At 32.9% G+C, this 18,165-nt stretch overlaps 1 long non-coding RNA gene across 1 annotated transcript; it reads right to left on the bottom strand.

Annotated features, from left to right (window-relative positions):
- Nucleotides 1-3,264: 3,264 nt before the first annotated feature.
- On the bottom strand, nt 3,265-17,551 carry LOC141553330 (uncharacterized). The gene is made up of 6 exons (XR_012485404.1): nt 17,285-17,551; nt 15,102-15,313; nt 10,266-11,201; nt 9,821-9,929; nt 4,767-4,892; nt 3,265-3,432 (listed from the first exon to the last, which is right to left on the bottom strand). It is a non-coding gene; the product is annotated as an uncharacterized LOC141553330 (long non-coding RNA).
- Nucleotides 17,552-18,165: the final 614 nt, after the last annotated feature.

Consider the following 18,165-nt stretch of genomic DNA (forward strand, 5'->3'; position numbering starts at 1 on the left):
ATTGAAGTTGCCTGCATTAAACTTGATCTTCCCTATCCTATTCCATTTGTGGCCAGAGAGAGTGAGAAAGGAAACCATATGACTTAGATTCTTGTTAGGATCACTATCCAGACAACCTGAGTTCTCACCTAGTAATCCTAACATCTCTCTCTGGGTGTCCATGGCTCTCTTCAGATTCTTTTCTGGTTATGTAATATATAGGTTTTTAATAATTTATTTGAGACAAGAAAAAGTCCTTTTAAAACTAAATAAGTCTTATTGGGTTATTCTCTAGGTATATAAATACAGGAACATTCTTGGCCTTTGAGAAGGTTCCCTTGAATCAATGACCCATTCACTGTTCTATCTTCTAAACTTGTGCTGTTCAACAAAGATCAAGGAAATCATGAACACATTCTGATTGGGTCCACTAAAAGTTTATGTTATATAACCTCAACTGAGTCCTCTTCAGTGATGATAATCTCATTCATCAATATAATGTCCTACTTTCCATAGTGGTTCTCTCAATTTTTTTTCATTCTTCCTAAAACTTCTGATGTTGCCTCTTCCCCTCCAAAATCTCACCTTTCCTCAAAATCTCTAACTTATTCCTTCCTTCTCCATTCCCACTTTTTTATGTATAAATTCCTTTTTAAACAATATGTGCTTCAACTTTTTCTTTCCTCATTCTCTTCTTAACTCAAAGTTTGCCTTCCAATGGCATCATTCCTCTGAAACTTCTTTCACTCAGGTTATCAATGATCTCATTTAATGATTTCAATTAACTCCTGCCTCACTGATTTACTTTTTTCTTGAGATTTTGGGGCTGCAGTCTCTCACAGTTCTTCTCCTACCTATCTGCCTGTACTTTTTCAGTATGCTTTGCTGCATCATCCTCCAAGTCATACCTTCTAAATGGAGAGAAATTATCTTTTGGTCCCTTCTCTTTTCCCTGTATACTGCTTCATTTGATGATTCCATAAGTTCACATCCTTCTTCCATAACCTGACAAAGGGATGTTTCTAAAATTCAAGTCTGTTCAAATTTCTTCAGGGTTCACATTCCTTTCAGAGTTCTGTACTATGTATTGAATCAGAAACAAGCTCATTTCTTGTCATTGAAGGCCCTGTTTCACTGGTCTTTTACTGATGCTTCTAGACTTACTTTACTATATTGCTCTTCAGAATTTATATGTTCTACCTACATTAGATTTAAAAAATGGTAACACATCTATCACCTGCATATATTCACACAACTATTTCCCATGCATAGAGCAAACTCCTTTACTTTCACTTTTACAACTTTTATTTTTTGTTTTGCTTTTTTGTTTCTTATCTCACACACTCACTATAAGGAGTCTTATGATTTTGTAGACTAGCTCATCCCTTTCTCAGTTTCCCATTTTATTGTAGAACTGGCCTTGATAAATTGATGTAAACAGAGTAAATATAAAATATAGGCCTAAGCTGAGAATCTGTAACATAAAATTTTGGTGGACTTAGTAAAAATAGTTGCATGATTTTCTCCATCTTTGTTCAAGTGACAGGGGTAGAAAAGAGGAAAGTGCATGGAATAGTGATTCAAGAGTACAGCTTCAGAGGTTGGAAATGGCAAGATGATAAAGGGCTGGGGACTTGTTAAAGACCATGTCCAAGTGTGAAGGGGCAGGATTCTCTGAAAGCACCCACAAGTGTGAATCATAAGGAATTGCAAGTCAGCCTTTACTGACTTAGACGTTGCTTGTGAATTGAGAATGAAATAAATTCAAGGAAAGAGAGAAGAAGAAAGAGGTCAGAGAATACAATTGCCTCTCAGTCTCCTTGTATCATCTTCATCCTCTCATATGAAGGATCTATTCTGTTGGTCAGAGTTGGATCCTAGCAGCCACTGGCAGGTGGTTCTCATAGCAAAAGTTTCATTGTAGATTTCAACTGAATCACAAAAATCAGTTTGAGCAAAGGAGGAGAAATGGCTAATGTAGAAGAGATTGTATGAAAGAGAATTCAAGAGTCAATTTCTGAAAGTTTTCTTACAAATAAAGAGAATATTTGGGAAGTAAAATCAGAGGAAGAGCTAGAATGTCAATAGAGTAAAGTCATATAACAGGAAAAAAACTGTATGTGTATGTGCAAGAAAAAGAGATGGATGGTGGTAGGATCATGGAAATTGCATTTATTGAGAAAGTGAGTGGTAAGATTGAGGGAGAGTCAATATATATGTTTGATCTCCACTAAAATGAGAGTAGGCATTGGAAAGGAATGAGCAACTGTAAACCATGTTCTAAATTTGTTGAAAAAAAACTTGTTAGAAATTTCGAGAGAACAGATTCCGGAATTTTGATTGCACCTTAGAGATAAATAGCATGAACCACCAAAGTTCAGAGATTATTCATTGAATGAAGTAGAGAAAAAAAACTGGAAGTGGAAATAGTCAGCAGGGAACATTCCTGTTTCCCCTGGACCAGTGAGCCAAGTGGAACAAGAAAAATTGTAGATAATATGAAAAACATATCATTAAGGACTGCAAAGTTCCCTTAATTAGTAGAGATTGCAGAAGTATGAGGCAAATAGATTAAGGAAAATGTAAAGTTTGTTGCCTGTGGATCATACATTCCAGAGAATATAATGGAAGGGTAGAATAGAGTTATCTTGGAAAATTTTATAAGAGGCTTGAGGGCATGAGGATAAGTAATGAGATAGTGGGCCTGAGTGAGAATATTTGCACAAATTATAGGGGACACTAAACTAGGACACCAAGACTTTGAATAGATGCCCAGTGACAGACTATATCTGCTCCTGTGGATCAATCTACCTAAGAATTAGGAGGCTGACTGCTAAAGGACTAGTTAAGAAAAAGGTTAATTATTTCACCTAAAGCAACCATAAAGACCATATAATCATGTGTGGAGAAACTGAGAAATTCTGAATTTTAATGATTATTGAGAAATATAAGGAAAGGAAGTAAATTTATGGTTTAATCAGTTTAAGGAATTTCTTCATAGGAAAACTGCCTGTACCAATGCTTTATAATTTATTACACATTCTCTCAAGTATGTCTCAGAGGTATAAACTGAGCTCAGGTCTTCTTGGTTTCAATATAAATTTTATATGCTCTAAGTAACCTTTCCTCTCTTCTATACAAGGAAATATATACATATTCTTTATTTGAACAAAGATGCAAGGATCATTTCTGCTGTGGGAAATATACTTTCCAATTGAATTTTTCTTATTCAGAGGAAAATGAAGATATCATGCATTTTAATTTCTTTCAACTTCTTACCTCTCCATATCCCAAAGCCTCCATTCTTCAGGCTTTTTTGTTCATTTTTTTGATAATATATTATCGACGCACAACAATGTCTAAATCCATGAGTGCAGTTTCCATTATAGCTTCCCCTTTAAAATATGCCCTTCCTCCTTAGATATTCCTTAGTGTCATCAAATTCACCATACCCTGTTGAAATACAAAAAAGTTGTTTTACAATCTTTCTTTATTAACCAATAGAAAAATAGACATTTTGTTATAACTTTAGAGATCATTCATTAATTTGATTTTTAGAAATGTAATCTTTCAATAAAGAATGTATTATGGAATAATGACAAAAATCCAATCCTTGATAATAGGAGAACTAGATTCCACTCTTCCACTTTTTTAAAAACAGTGTAACTTTGTGTTTTCCATCTCTTTGAGCCTTTATTCCATTATCTATAAAATGGAAGACATCTTACACCAAGCTACCTTAAAAGATTGTAAGAAGAATTAAATGGGTGTAGAAACTGGGCCTGAGCTTTCACAGGTATAGCATTTCTAACTATGTTTCAGTCTCTACCTCTACTTAGAGACCTGGACCTAAAATCAAGAATGTCAGAACTCTCACCTGACCTTAAACAAATATTTGAACTGAATGATCTTGGATAAGTCACTCAATGTTTGTTTACTTTAGATTCCTCATGTGTAAAATGATACTGATAAATAGAAAAACACTTTAAAAACTTAAAGCAGGAGTAAATAGATGGCACTGTGAATAGAACCTTGACTCTGGAGTCAGAACCTGGGTTCCCAGGTTCATGGGGTGTACTCTTTGAAGTACAATTCGGTGCATCTCAATGTCCTTTCATAAGCAACCTGATGACAATGCTACCATACAAAGAACAGTTTGTGTGGACAAAGAAAATGAAACAGGGGGACCATTCTCAATTTGGGAGACAAAAGCATAATGTTTAGAAGAAATATGTTCCTAATAGCTCCAAGCAGGAATAAAAGTATAACGGAACAAATAAAAGCCTTTTGTAAGCTATGAAATGAAGGGAACAAGAGTTCAATTATTATTTTTAAATATCCACTATTTCCAAGGCATTATACAGTGTAGTAGGGATCCATATATAAAATTGATATAGTATATCTAGCACAAAAAGGTATAAACGTTTTTCCTCCACTTGGATGCATGACCTCTGAGTTTGAATCCAAACTCTGCCACTTACACTTCTATATCCTTGGACTAATTGGTGACTTCAGTTTTCTCATCTATAAAATGGAATAGAGGCTATATTAGTTCCTCTCCTAGCTTTTCCTCCAAATGGGCATAATGCAGTATTATCTACCTAAATTTGTGCTCATAATGAGTTTTTAAACTAAGTGGATACAGTTTTTTCCTTGTTTTCCTTAGGTTAGAGCAGTCCTAACCCAAGCCTCAAAGCAAGGTAGTCCAGACAACTGATGGGTATTCTGATTGAGCTCATCCTCCATATTTGCTGTACTATCTCTTTTTAGGTCAGTCTACTCCTTACCTGTGCCAGTATAGTAGATGATCACAAAGAGCACCATGAAAATCAGATGGAAGAGCCTCGTGATAATGGACATTCCATGGAATCTGGAATTATAGAATTGTTGAGGGAAAGCCAGGTAAAAAGCGGCTAGGAGGACATAAGATAAGTGAGGTCAGAAAAATGACTGACAAGAACACTCTGCTGTTCTTAACTGCATTTACTTCAGCTTCTACTACTTGACTCTGACAGAAGGAAACTTTTTTTATTTATTTTATTAATTTTATAATTATAACATTTTTGACAGTATATATGCATAGGTAATTTTTTACAACATTATCCCTTGTACTCCCTTCTGTTCCAAATTTTCCCCTCCTTCCCTCCACCCCCTTCCCTAGATGGCAGGCATTCCCATACATATTAAATATGTTATAGTATATCCTAGATACAATATATATGTGCAGAACTGAATTTTTTTTGATATATAAATGTTGTGGTTGTTGCAAAGGAAGAATTGGATTCGGAAGGTAAAAATAACCTGGGAAGAAAAACAAAAAATTCAAACAGTTTACACTCATTTCCCAGTGTTCCTTCTCTGGGTGTAGCTGATTCTGTCCATCATTGATCAATTGGAACTGGATTAGCTCTTCTCTATGTTGAAGATATCCACTTCCATCAGAATACATCCTCATACAGTATCGTTGTTGAAGTGTATAATGATCTAATAGTTCTTCTCATTTCACTCAGCATCAGTTGATGTAAGTCTCTCCAAGCCTCTCTGTATTCATCCTGCTGGTCATTTCTTACAGAACAATAATATTCCGAAGGAAACTTTTTAAGACATTGGAATTCTGATACATAGATACATTTTAAAGATAAAGTATCACTGTGCATACAAAATTTATAAATAATGCATACATTATGCAACCAGAAAAGGGTCCAAGTCATGTGAGATCTTTTCTCATCCTCTGACCACAATTGAATTGGGACTGGGACCAATTTGAATGTTTGGCTCAGACAGCTTCAATCACAGGCACCTTCTTCCTATGGGGGAGTCTCTGCTTAGACTAAGCCAATGTAATAAAATGAAAAATATTCGCCAACTAATTTACTTATTGTGTAATTTGAATCGAACTACCAAAAATCACTTTATAGGGCTAGAAAAAATAATAATCATAATATAGATTTGAACAAACAAAAAGTCAAGAATATATAAAGAAAATAAATGAAAATAATATTTGAAAAAAGTTGGTCTAGCCATTTCAGATCTTAAACTGTATTATCAAGTGTATTAATTATCATAATAACCTTATACTAGCTAAGAAATAGAGTGGTAAATCATTGTAAAAGTTCAGGCCCACAATAAACAAGATTAAAAGACCTTAGAAATCTAGTGTGTGATGATCCAAAGATCTATGTTTTTAGGACAATAACTCACTATTTGGCAAAAAATGCTGAGAAAAAAATAGAAAACAGCATGAAAGAAACTAGGTATGGGCTACAATACTACACTCTACACCAACATGAAGTCAAAATGAATAAGTAATTTAGATATAAAGAATGATACCAAAAATAAATTAAGAACACATTAAGATTTATCAGAAGAGAAAGGATTGATGACTGAACAGAAAAAGATCATTATAAAATGTAAAAGTGAATAATATTGATCCTATTACACAACAAGGTTTTTGCCCAAACAAATCAATGAAGTCAAGATTAGAAGGAAGGCAGAATGTTATGAAAAATATTTTCAGTAAGTTTCCCTGATAAAACACTCATTTCTCAAATAAATATATAAATTTATTAAATATATAAAATACAATTTATTCTCCATTTTAAAAAAATGGTCAAAAATATGAACAGGCAGTTTTCAAACAAAGAAACCAGAGCTATATGTAGTGATATAATAATATTCTAAATCCCTATTGATTAGAGAACTAGAAATTAAAACAGCAATAAAGGAAAAACTTTATAATATTGGCAAATATCACAGAAAAGGAAATTGATAAATGTTGAAGGGGACATGGGAAAAATTGTTGTAATCTAAACCAGCCATTCTACAGAGCAATTTGGAATTATGACCAAAAGCTTATAAAACTTAAACATATTCTTTAACACATCAGTACTACTAATAGGCCTGTATACCTAAGACATCAAAAAAGAAGAATGAATCTTCTTATAAAAATATTTTATAAGCTCTTTTTCACATGGCAAGGAATTGGCAATTGAGGGTATGGCCACCAAGAAGGAATGGCAGAACAGTTTCTTGTATATGACTGTAATAAAATGTTAATGTGCTTTAAGGATGATTTCAAAACCTAGAATGACTTTCATGAAGTGATGCAAAGTTAATTAAGTGTGACCAGGAGAACATTGTGTACAGTAAAAGCAAATTTTTATGATGGTCATTTGCAAATGACAATTTTTCTCAGCAATATAAAGACTCAAGAAAAATCCAAAGGACTCATGAAAAAAAATTAATGTTGCTCACTTACCATCAATGCAAATTGAAGCATGTCATTCACTTTTTAAAACTTTTTTTCATTATTCTCTTTTTAAATTTGTGGTGTTGTTTACAACATGACAGTTATGGAAAATGTCCCATATTTGTACATATTTCTGCCTAAATTACATTGATTATCATCTCAGCAAGAGGGAAAGTGAGTGAACAAAAGAGAAAAGGAATTTGAAATTCAAAATTTAAAAATAAAAACAAATGTTAAAAACTGTTTTTCATATAATTGAAAAAATAATTCTGTTTTTAAAAAAGAAAAATTCTAAATGACTGAGAGTTTTGCAGTTCATATAAGATTCCATTTGAAATGTGTTTCTTTGTTTATTTCATTAATCCTGTTTCCAAGAAACTTACATTTGAGTGAGCAGAGATAGCTCTGCGGTTGTCAACAGCAAATTGAATTAAATTGCTCCCCAGAAAATATTTCATGATGATAACCATGAGGATAACATTTAGTTACAATAAGAATCCTGACTTGTAGTGCACAGATATTCTGATGCCAATGTACTCCCCTGTAAACTCTTGCTACCTATTTCTACAATCTGAATGTCATTTACCTTATCTGAAAAATGAGAATTGAATTGAATAGCCTCTCTCACTTACCTGTGAGACCCAATATATAAAGTCTAGTCTAATCACTTTATTCATTATTGTGGCCACCGAGACCCCAAATTATTTAGAGAGAGCAGATAAGTGATAAAGCACAATTTGCTAGACTTCCTTTTGAATCAAAACTGCTTCATTCCAGTATTATCTTGGGAATCAGGAAATTTGACCTGCTGGCCTCCTCCTTTGCCTAAAGGTAAATCTTCCCCCCCACCCTTGATTCTAAGTTCCATTCTTCCAGAGTTATAGGACCCTCTGGAAAACCCAGTCTCTTTTCCAGGGTTCAGGCTGATCCAATAGCATAACTAGGTTACTATTGATTGCACTAATTTGGGGGATGTAATAAGTAACCTTTTTAATAGGCCCCACTTTTTTAAGATCCTAAGACTGTAGGAATTAGTTACGAGAATGGGACAGGTCCCTTCTATTCCTTAGTACTCATATTTGGGGTGCCCTCTATAATGGGGACAAACCTACTCCCTCTCAGGATCCCTAAAGGAACTCAAAGCCTTCATTATTCTTACAAATTGTTTTTATCTAACTTCATCCCTATTTTCACATTAAAAATAAAGTCTGACTTTTTTTCCTATAAATCCAGTCTGGTCAAGTTATGTCTACAGAAATAAAGGTTGTTAATTAAAGTTATATATTCATTAAAAATATTGTTGTAGGACTCCTTCTTTACCTATTTTTCCAAATCGTTTACCTAGATAAAAATCTCCAAGGCCAAATGGCTTTACAAATGAATTATATTAAACATGTGAAGAATAATGAATTCTAATACTATATAAACTATTTGGAAAAATAAAGAAGTCCAGCCAAATTGTTTCTATGACACAAATATGATACTATACCAGGAAGACCCAAATCAGAAAAAGAAAATTACAGATCAATCTCCCTAATGAATATTGTTGCAAAACTTTTAAATAAAATATTAACAAAGAGCTTACAACAACTATTAGCAGAATAATACACTATGACCAAGTGGGATTTATACCTAGGAATGCAGGGCTGGTACAACATCAGAAAAACTATCAAAATTGTTTACCATATCAAAAACAAAACCAACAGAAATCATATGATAATTTCAATAGATAAAGAAAAAGCTTTTGACAAAATACAGCACCCATTCCTATTAAAAATAGAGAGCATAGGGATAAAGGGAGTTTTCCTTAAAATAATAATCAGTATGGAAGTGGAAATCTTCAACATAAAGAAGATCCAACTCACTTCCAGTTGATCAATGATGGACAGAAATAACTATACCCAGAGAAGGAACACTGGGAAGCGAATGTAAATTGTTAGCACTACTATCTTTCTACCCAGGTTACTCATACCTTCGGAAGCTAATAATTAATGTGCAACAAGAAAAAGGTATTTACACACATATATTGTATCTAGGTTATACTGTAACACATGTAAAATGTATGGGATTACCTGCCATCGGGGGGAGGGAGTGAAGGGAGGGAGGGGATAATTTGGAAAAATGAATAAAAAAATAATAATAATAATAATCAGTATCTATCCAAAACCAAGAGCAAGCATTATTTGTAATACAGGGAAGCTGGACACTTTCCCAGTAAGATCAGGGCTGACACAGGGATGCCCATTATCACCACTATTTTTCCAGAGACAGCCTTGTGTTTGTATGTGTGTGTATGGGGGCAAGGATGGAGAAGAAGACATACTCTTATATCTCCCAATTCTAGATCTTAATACAGCTCTGGTTTACTTCCTTATTTTTTCAAAGCCCTCCCTGACACCATTAACTCTTAGTTATGGAATATTTATTTAATGAGAAAGCAAATGCAAAAAAAAAGAACCAATATTGACAATAGAAAGCAGAAGTAGGACTAATTAAAACATCACTGTGACAGTCTACCTATATTAATAGACCACAATCTGTCATTAATGCACACAGGGTTTATGGGTAGAAGGACAGCTGGCACATACTTACAGAAATAGTATGGGAGTAGAGAGTCCAGTTTCCTTGGAAATTCATAACTAGACTTCAGTCTTTTGGGAACAGTATTACATCACCTTCTTTTGGGCTTTCCATTCTCCAGCTGGGGGGAAAACACACTCTCTTTTGTAACTGGACTATAAAAGTAATGTTTAGTCCTTTTATTATTACCTTTAATGATACTTAAACCTTAAGGCTGGGATGGGCAGCTTTCCAGACTGGCTTCCTTGATTGAGTTCTGAACATACTTGCTGCAGTAACACTTTGGTTTAAGAACCACAAAAGTTCTCAGATCTGCATTCTAGGCTATGCATTGAAACCCCAACAACTCTTATCATACAGGAAAGTAAGATTCTGCTTTCTCCAATAAACAACCAGAAGTTACCAAACTTTTCTCCAATTAAAAGTGTATCTAAATTAAGTGAATGGCAAGAATTACCTGTGCTCCAGGCCCTTTATCTCTTCAGATGACACTAGAGAACAATAAGCTTAATGTCCCCACACAGCAAGATTCTCCAAGGAATCCCAGAAGTTCCAAAGCTCTCCTATCAAGGAAGCTTCCAGAGCCACGCCAGAACTTGGCCAGCTTCAGTCCAGAGCAGCCGTTCTCTTTAGCAGCATCTCTGCTGGGCTCCTCAGGAACACAGAGGTGTATTTGATGGGCTTCAGTTTTTGACATTGTCCTCCCTTTCAGGTGGAAGATGTTTTCTCATTCTCTGCCCCTTTGCTTTGTGATGCTTAATATTTGGGCTTCCATGTTATTTATGACTTATCAACTGATGTTAAACAATATACATTTCAACTTAACTAGGCCTAATTAAGTTTTAAAATTCCCAAATCTATAACTCTATCAGATGTAATTTAATCATGTATAATGTTCTCAGAATTCCTAAAATATCTTTGATTTGTATTTCCCAGGTATTAGAAAATATTGTAGCCCTGAAAATTGGCAAATATAAATAAGCTGATGGATCATAATATTACCATGTTAAATTACTGTTTCTTTTTTTTGGGGGGGGGGCACTCTTTTTCAAATAGGCCTCACATTTATCTTTATGGCCTCTTTCTCTTGAGTTATCACACTCACTTTTTTCCCACATTAAAGCAGCCTTATGTCCCTTTTGTCAAATAAAATGCCTTTCTGTGAACATGAAAGTCCCTTAGACCCACCAATATAAAGCTACCATATTTGTTTCTTTGTCTCCTTCTGCTCAAATTTTCTTCTGAGTTTTCAGTAATTGTTATTTCTATTAAAGTCATTCTTTTGATTCTTTGACCTATAGTCATTTGCCTTGCTTTTCCATTTTTTCTTTGCATTAATTTAATTCAATAAGCATCTCTTAAATACCTTCATGTTTTATGCACCATTTTAGATCTGGAAAATAATGGAGGAAAAATGTTTATATTTGAGGAGTTTACATGGAAATACACATGATAAAAAATACACATACCTGCATGTATATAATATATCAATTGACATTATGTGTATTTATTTTGAAAATATGTAAATATATACACACACTCCACACTCATATACATACATACACACGTGTGTATATCCATGCATTCATAGAAACACAGTAACACATTCATTGATATATCTATATTTGTGTTTAGGAAATATCTGTCTATATAATATTTCTGTGTATGATGTAAGACATGTATGTGTTTGTATGTACATATCAAAAATTCAACAAGCCTTTATTTAGTACATACTACAAACCAAACATTGTGATAAGGATTGGAGATTTTAAACAAAGGGCTAAAAACCCTTCCTGTGCTCAAGAAGCTCACCATATAATGGTGGAGACAATAGACAAATAATGACATACAGTCCAGGTATAAGGACAATAAATAAGAAATGAAAAGAAAGAAGTCATTAACATTAAGAGGGGATTGGAAAGGCTTCCTTTGGAAGATAGAATTTTAACTGATACATCAAAAAATCCAGACAAAGCAGCAGTCAGAAATGAAGAGGGGAAGCATTCTTAGAATAGAAGTCGTGAAGAGAAAATACCCAAAGTCAAGAGATGGAGCATCATCTTTCTGGAATAGTTAGGAGACTAGTATCACTGAGACGAAGAATATGTAGCTGGGAGTATTGTGTAAGAAAGGTGAAAATATAGGGGTATAGTGGGAGTAAATTGTTAAGGACTTTGAATGTCCAACAGAATTTTGAATTTTATCTTGGAAGTCCCCTGACTCAAATGCAGTTCTCCTGACTTAACATGACTAAATAAAGACTGATGTTGTGTTAAGAGTATCACTTCTTTCTTTCTTTGAAGAAGTACAGGACATCAAGTTTGGAAGACTCAGTATTGGCTAGTTTTGCTTAACAGAGGTTTTTTTTTCATCCTTTTTTTTATTCATAGTCATAAGGAATAAAAACATAAATTTGTAATGAAGATGATATACAACTAAAACTTTTAAGTATAAAAATAGAGAAAGAGGGTGGCTAAGAAAAAACTGAAACAAAAATAGTAAAAGAAACTAAAAGAGGAAAAGAAATAAAGAAAAAAGAATCTTAAACAAGATGGGAAAATGACCCATTAGTAATATAGGAAAATCCATAAATAGAGACAAAGAGAGATAAAAGAATCTAAAACTAAGTGATACAAAGTGAAAAGCTCAAATAGAAAAAGAATAATGAGAAGGTATCAAAAGTGGAAATAAAAAAACAAAGAAATGTAGAGAAATTTAAGAAAGAGGAAATATGGTTGTGAGAGTACATCTCAAAGTAATGTATAAAACAATATTATGCAGGTTCATAGATATTAAATAAAATTTGTGAATGGATCTATAGGATAAGGAAAGAGATAAATAAAAAAGAAGAGAGGGGAAAGAGAAGTACATATATCTTTTTTTAAAAAGATATCTATCATGCATTTCATGCATTATCTCATTTATCAATGAAATTAGTGCTTTGAATATTTGGAGAGATGGAGAGGTGTATTATGATGGAATCTATTAAAATAATTCATGCTATGGGATTGGGGATCTGATGGTGTCTTGAGCAGAGGGATTGAGTATGGCAGAGACCCTAGTTTGAAATGTTTTGTTTTTTCATTTTCATTTCTTTTTTTTTCTTTAACAGGGTGGAGGTAGGAAAATATGAGTAAAAATATTAGAAAGACTGAAAAAGTTCCTGAGTAGGATGTTAATCAGAATACTTGAGTAAAATCTAGAGTTCATTCTTTGATCCAGCACTGTCTCTATTGGGTCTGTACCCCAAAGAGATCATCCAAAAAGAGAAAAGGACCCATATGTACAAAACTTTTTGTAGCAGCCCTCTTTGTCTATATTATAAGTGTAATGGATGAATATTAACAAAATTTAAATTCCCTAGTTTAACAGAAGATAAAATAAATATATATACATATAATCCTATCTTTAAAAAGGAAATGAATAAGTTTTTATATTCCCCAAAAGAATTTTTCAAGTACGAATTGGATACACAAGCGATTTTATCCAAACATTTAAAAAGTAACTAATCTCAAAACTATAAAAAGGATTTGAAAAAATAGATGAAGAAATATTCTTCCCAAATTTTGTTTATGACTCAATTAATGTTAATAGCTAAGTTAGATATGGACAAAGCAGGGAAAGAAACCTTAGGCCATTTTACTTAATGAATCTTAATGCAAAGTTTAAAAAAATACTAGGTAGATTACAATATATCAAAAAGATCATACAATACCAGCTGGGATTTATACCTGGAATAAGAGTCTGGAAAAGAATTATCAAAACTATTAGCATAACTGATCATATCAATAACAAAATCAATAGAAATCATATGAATATTTTAATTGATGCAGGAAGACCTGTGCACAAAATCTAATTCCTAAAAACAAAATAAAAATGTTAAAAAGCAAAGAATAAATGGAACTTTCTTTAAAATATTACATATCATCAAAAATTAATGATTCAGATGTAAGCAGCATCGGAAAAGAAGATAAAATAGAAATCTTACTAGTACAGTCAGGGATGAAGCAAGCATGACATTGTCATCATTATTATTCAATATGGTACTAGACATGCTAGCAATATATAGTAATAAAAGAGGATAAAGAAATTGAAGGAAATAGAATAGGCAGTAAGGAGATTAAAGGATGATTTTTTGCAGATAATGATAGTATGCTCGAGAATCCTTAGAAAATCAACTAAAAGACTGCTTTTAAAAATTAACAACTTCAGCAGTCACAGGATTTAAAACAAACTCTCCTAAATCAACACCATTTCTACATATTGCTAGCAAAGTCTAGCAGCAAAAAATAGAAAAAGAAATTCTATTTAAAATCATTCAAAATAATATAAAGTATTTGGGTGTCTGGAATGCCTCTAGTAGTGAAAGAGTGTGCTTATTATGGAAGCTGCCTGCATTAAATTTGGTATTCCCTATCTCATTCCATTTGTGGCCAGAGAGAGAGAAAGAAAACTATATGACTTAAACTCTTTACTGGTTACATGATAGATGAGTCTTTTTAGAATTTACTTAGACAGGAATAATTCTTTTAAAATCTAAACAAGTCCTACTGAGTATATAAATATAGGAATATTTTTGGCCTTTGAGAAGGCTCCCTTGAATCCATTACACATTCACTGTTTTGCCTCTTAAAACCTGTGCTGTTCAACAAAGATCAAAGAAAATTTTTCAACAAAATGTGACTATGCCTCTGGACAAAAAAATTCACAATCAAATGCAGAATATCAAAAATATTAAATTTACCCTTTTAAGATCATGATGTAATAAAAATTATATTCTACTTAAAAGAGACAGGGAAAAGAACTACACTTTGACAAAAAAATGCTGTCAACAATGAAACAATATTATGAATCAATAATCATGTATGAGCAAAATGGTAAGATTTCAAATTCTTTTTTAAAAATTTAAATATTTTACAAAAGAAAATAAGCAATAATACTTTACTAGTAAGGAACTTCAACTTTCCCCTATTAGCATTAGGAAAAAAATCTAACTATAAAATAAGTAAGAAAGAAGTTGTAATATTTTAAAAGTCTGAGAGACATGCTTTCTATGTAATTATTTATTTTATTAATAATGCATTTTAATAATAAGTGCCAGTGCCACTCTCAAATGTCAAAGACAATCACTACAGCAAGTTTATGGCCCATCTACTTTTGGAAGAAGAGTCTTCCTGAGTGGTTAGCAATTCATGAAAAGTAGACTTTACAAAAACAAGTGAGTTCACTTGAATTAGAGGCTAAGAGTGATATCATGTCACTCTTTGACAGACTATCCCTATGCCTAACTTACCTCCAATCCAAGGAAGCCTAGATATCTATATCCCAAAACTTCTATTGATTATTCTTTCTTTTTTTCCTTTTTTCATTAACCCATTAACACACAACATTCTTGATTAAAAACACCACAGTTTCCAATGTTTCTATGGGCATATGTACAGCCAAATGTCAAACATTTGCCCTTTTTCTTATGACACCACGTAGTGCTAGGAAGTTCACCATATCCTGTTGAAAGAAAAAAAATGTTTTAAATTTTTTTATAAACCAATACAAAGATAGACATTATGTTATGATCTGAATCATACATAGAGAGTTCATTCATTAATTTCATTTTTAAAAATGTACTTTTTCAATAAAGAATGCAATATGGTAAAATGGAAAAAAAAACCACAATTTAGGTCTAATTTATAAGAGAAGTGGATTTCACTCCCAATGTGCTATCTTTTAAAATGGTATAACCTTGTGAACCTCAGTTCTTTGAGCCTTTATTCAATAACCTTTAAAATGGGAGACGTCTTACAATGTTCTACCTTAAAAGATTGTAATGAGAATAAAATGTGTATGGAGACTGGACCTGAGCTTTCATTGGTATAACATGCCTAACAGTGTCTGAGGCTTACTCAGTAAACTCCGATGTCTCTAACTCTAGATAGACAGCTGAACCTAAACTTAAGAATGCCAGAACTTCCACCTGACCTCAAACAAACGTTTTAGCTGAGAGGTCTTAGATAAGTCACTTCATCTTGGATAAGCTTAGTTTCCTTATTTGTAGAATGACACTAACAAGTAGAAACTTGTTAAAGTTAAGTTAAAAAACTTAAAGCAGGAGCAAGTGCACTGGGTATAGAGCACTGGCCCTGGAGTCATGAGAACTTAAGTTCAAATCTAGCCTCAAACACTTGACACTTACTAGACTATGTGATCCTGGACAAATCCCTTAACCAGGAGAAGAAAAAAGAAAAGAAAAGAAAAGAAAGAAAAACTTAAAGTACTAACTATCAATGCCAAATAGCAAAACAGACTCAGTAAAATTCCTGGTTAATAAAACTAAAGAAAACTAGATCCTTTGCCATAGGAAATGGATTATATGGCAAGGGAAATGAAACAGAGTATTGGGACTAGGGACTTTAGCAATCATCAAAACTATTCCCTTTAATTTTATAGACAAGGAAACTGAGGGTCATGGGGAAAAAGAGGACTTGCTTAAGTTTACCTTACATATCATAACCAGGATCTGAAAGCAGGTCTTGTGATTCTTACATAGGGTGTAATGTTTTATGTACAAGCTGATGCATCTCAGTATCCTTTCATAAGCAACTGATGACAATGCTGTCAGTACAAAAATTTGGTATAGTATATCTAGTATATATACTAGATGTATATCTAAATTTATATCAAATATATATGTATTATATATATATATATATATATATATATATATATATATATATATATATATATATATATTTTAAGCCAGGAATAAGAGTATAAAGGAATAAATAGAAGCCTTTTGTAGGCCATGAGATGAAGAGAGTGTTTAATAAACTATTTCTCAAATATCTACTATGCCCCAGACATTATACACAGTTGTTGGGATTCATATATAAAAGTGATATAATATATATATATTATATAAATAATATATATATTATATAAATAATATATAATATATATATATATGTTATATAAATATATATACAACCGAGAAAGGTCTGAACTTTTTTCTACACTTTTCTACACTCTGAGTTTAAATTCAAGCTCCATCACTCATACTTCTATTACTTTGGACAAGTTGGTGACTTCAATTTCTCATTTATAAAATGTGGTGGGAGATTTACTAGTTGATTTCTCAGAACTTAATAACATAGGATCCTACAAATGTGATGGGATGCTGAAAACATAGTAGACCCATTCTACTCCACATTGTCCTAGCTTCTTGAAGAAGTTCTTCAAATACATACAATTCTCTCAGTTCAAGATCTTTCAGTCCACTCTTGTCCCAGCCCTTCTTCCTAATGGCCATAAATGCAGTATTATCTACCTAATTCTGTTCTCATAATAAGTTCCTTGATCTAAATACTTATAGGTAGCTTTTCCCTTAATATTCCTTAGTGTTAGAGAGGTCCAATAGTGGTCCAAAGGCCAACTAGTTCAAACCACTGATGAGGACCTTACTAAGGTCAGTCCCCTTCTTACCTGTGCCAGTACAGTAGATGATCACAAAGAGTACCATGAAAACCAGGTGAAAGATCCTCATGATAACTGTTGACTGGAACCTAAAAATTATAGGAAAACAGAGGGAAGGCCAGCCAAGGAGAGGCTAGGAGGACATAAGACAAATAAAATCAGAACAGGCTGGAACACTTTGCTGTCCTTGACTGAATTCACTTCAGGAACATGGAGATTTTAAATAGGAAACACTGCTGTCCACACTGCAATTATAAACAATTCTACATATTATGCAACAAGAAAAGAGTCCAAGTCATGTGGGCTCTTTTACCATTATCTGGCTATAAGTGAATTGGGATTGGGGGGGTACCAATTGAATGTTTTGGCTCAGACAGCTTCAGCCACAGGACATTTCTTCCTGCAGAGGAGTCTCTGCTTAGGCCAAGTCAAAATCTACCTAAACTAATTTACTTATTCAGTGACATAAGAATTGACCTACCAAAAATCACTTTATAGGGCTGGAAGTAATAAAAATAATATAGATCTGAAAGAAGAAAAAGTCAAGAATATAAAGAAAACAAATAAAAATAATTTGAAGGAAAGTGACCTACCTATATCAGATCTCATTAGATATTATCAAGTAATAATCATTAAAATTATCCCATACTAGCTAAATGATAGATAAATCAGTGGGGAAAAATAGGCACATATTAAACAAGAATAAAAGACTGTAGAAATCTAGTGTTTGATGATATCCAAAGATATAAGGCTTTGCAACAAGAACATACTATTTGGCAAAAAAAAAAAAAAATGCTGAGAAAACTGCAAAATAGCATGAAAGAAATTAGGTGTAGAAAAGAATATTACACTCTATGCCAAGCTGATGTGAAAATGAGTAGATGATTTAG

The sequence above is a fragment of the Sminthopsis crassicaudata genome, chromosome 2 (assembly GCF_048593235.1).
Source record: "Sminthopsis crassicaudata isolate SCR6 chromosome 2, ASM4859323v1, whole genome shotgun sequence".
NCBI classification, from domain to species: domain Eukaryota; kingdom Metazoa; phylum Chordata; class Mammalia; order Dasyuromorphia; family Dasyuridae; genus Sminthopsis; species Sminthopsis crassicaudata.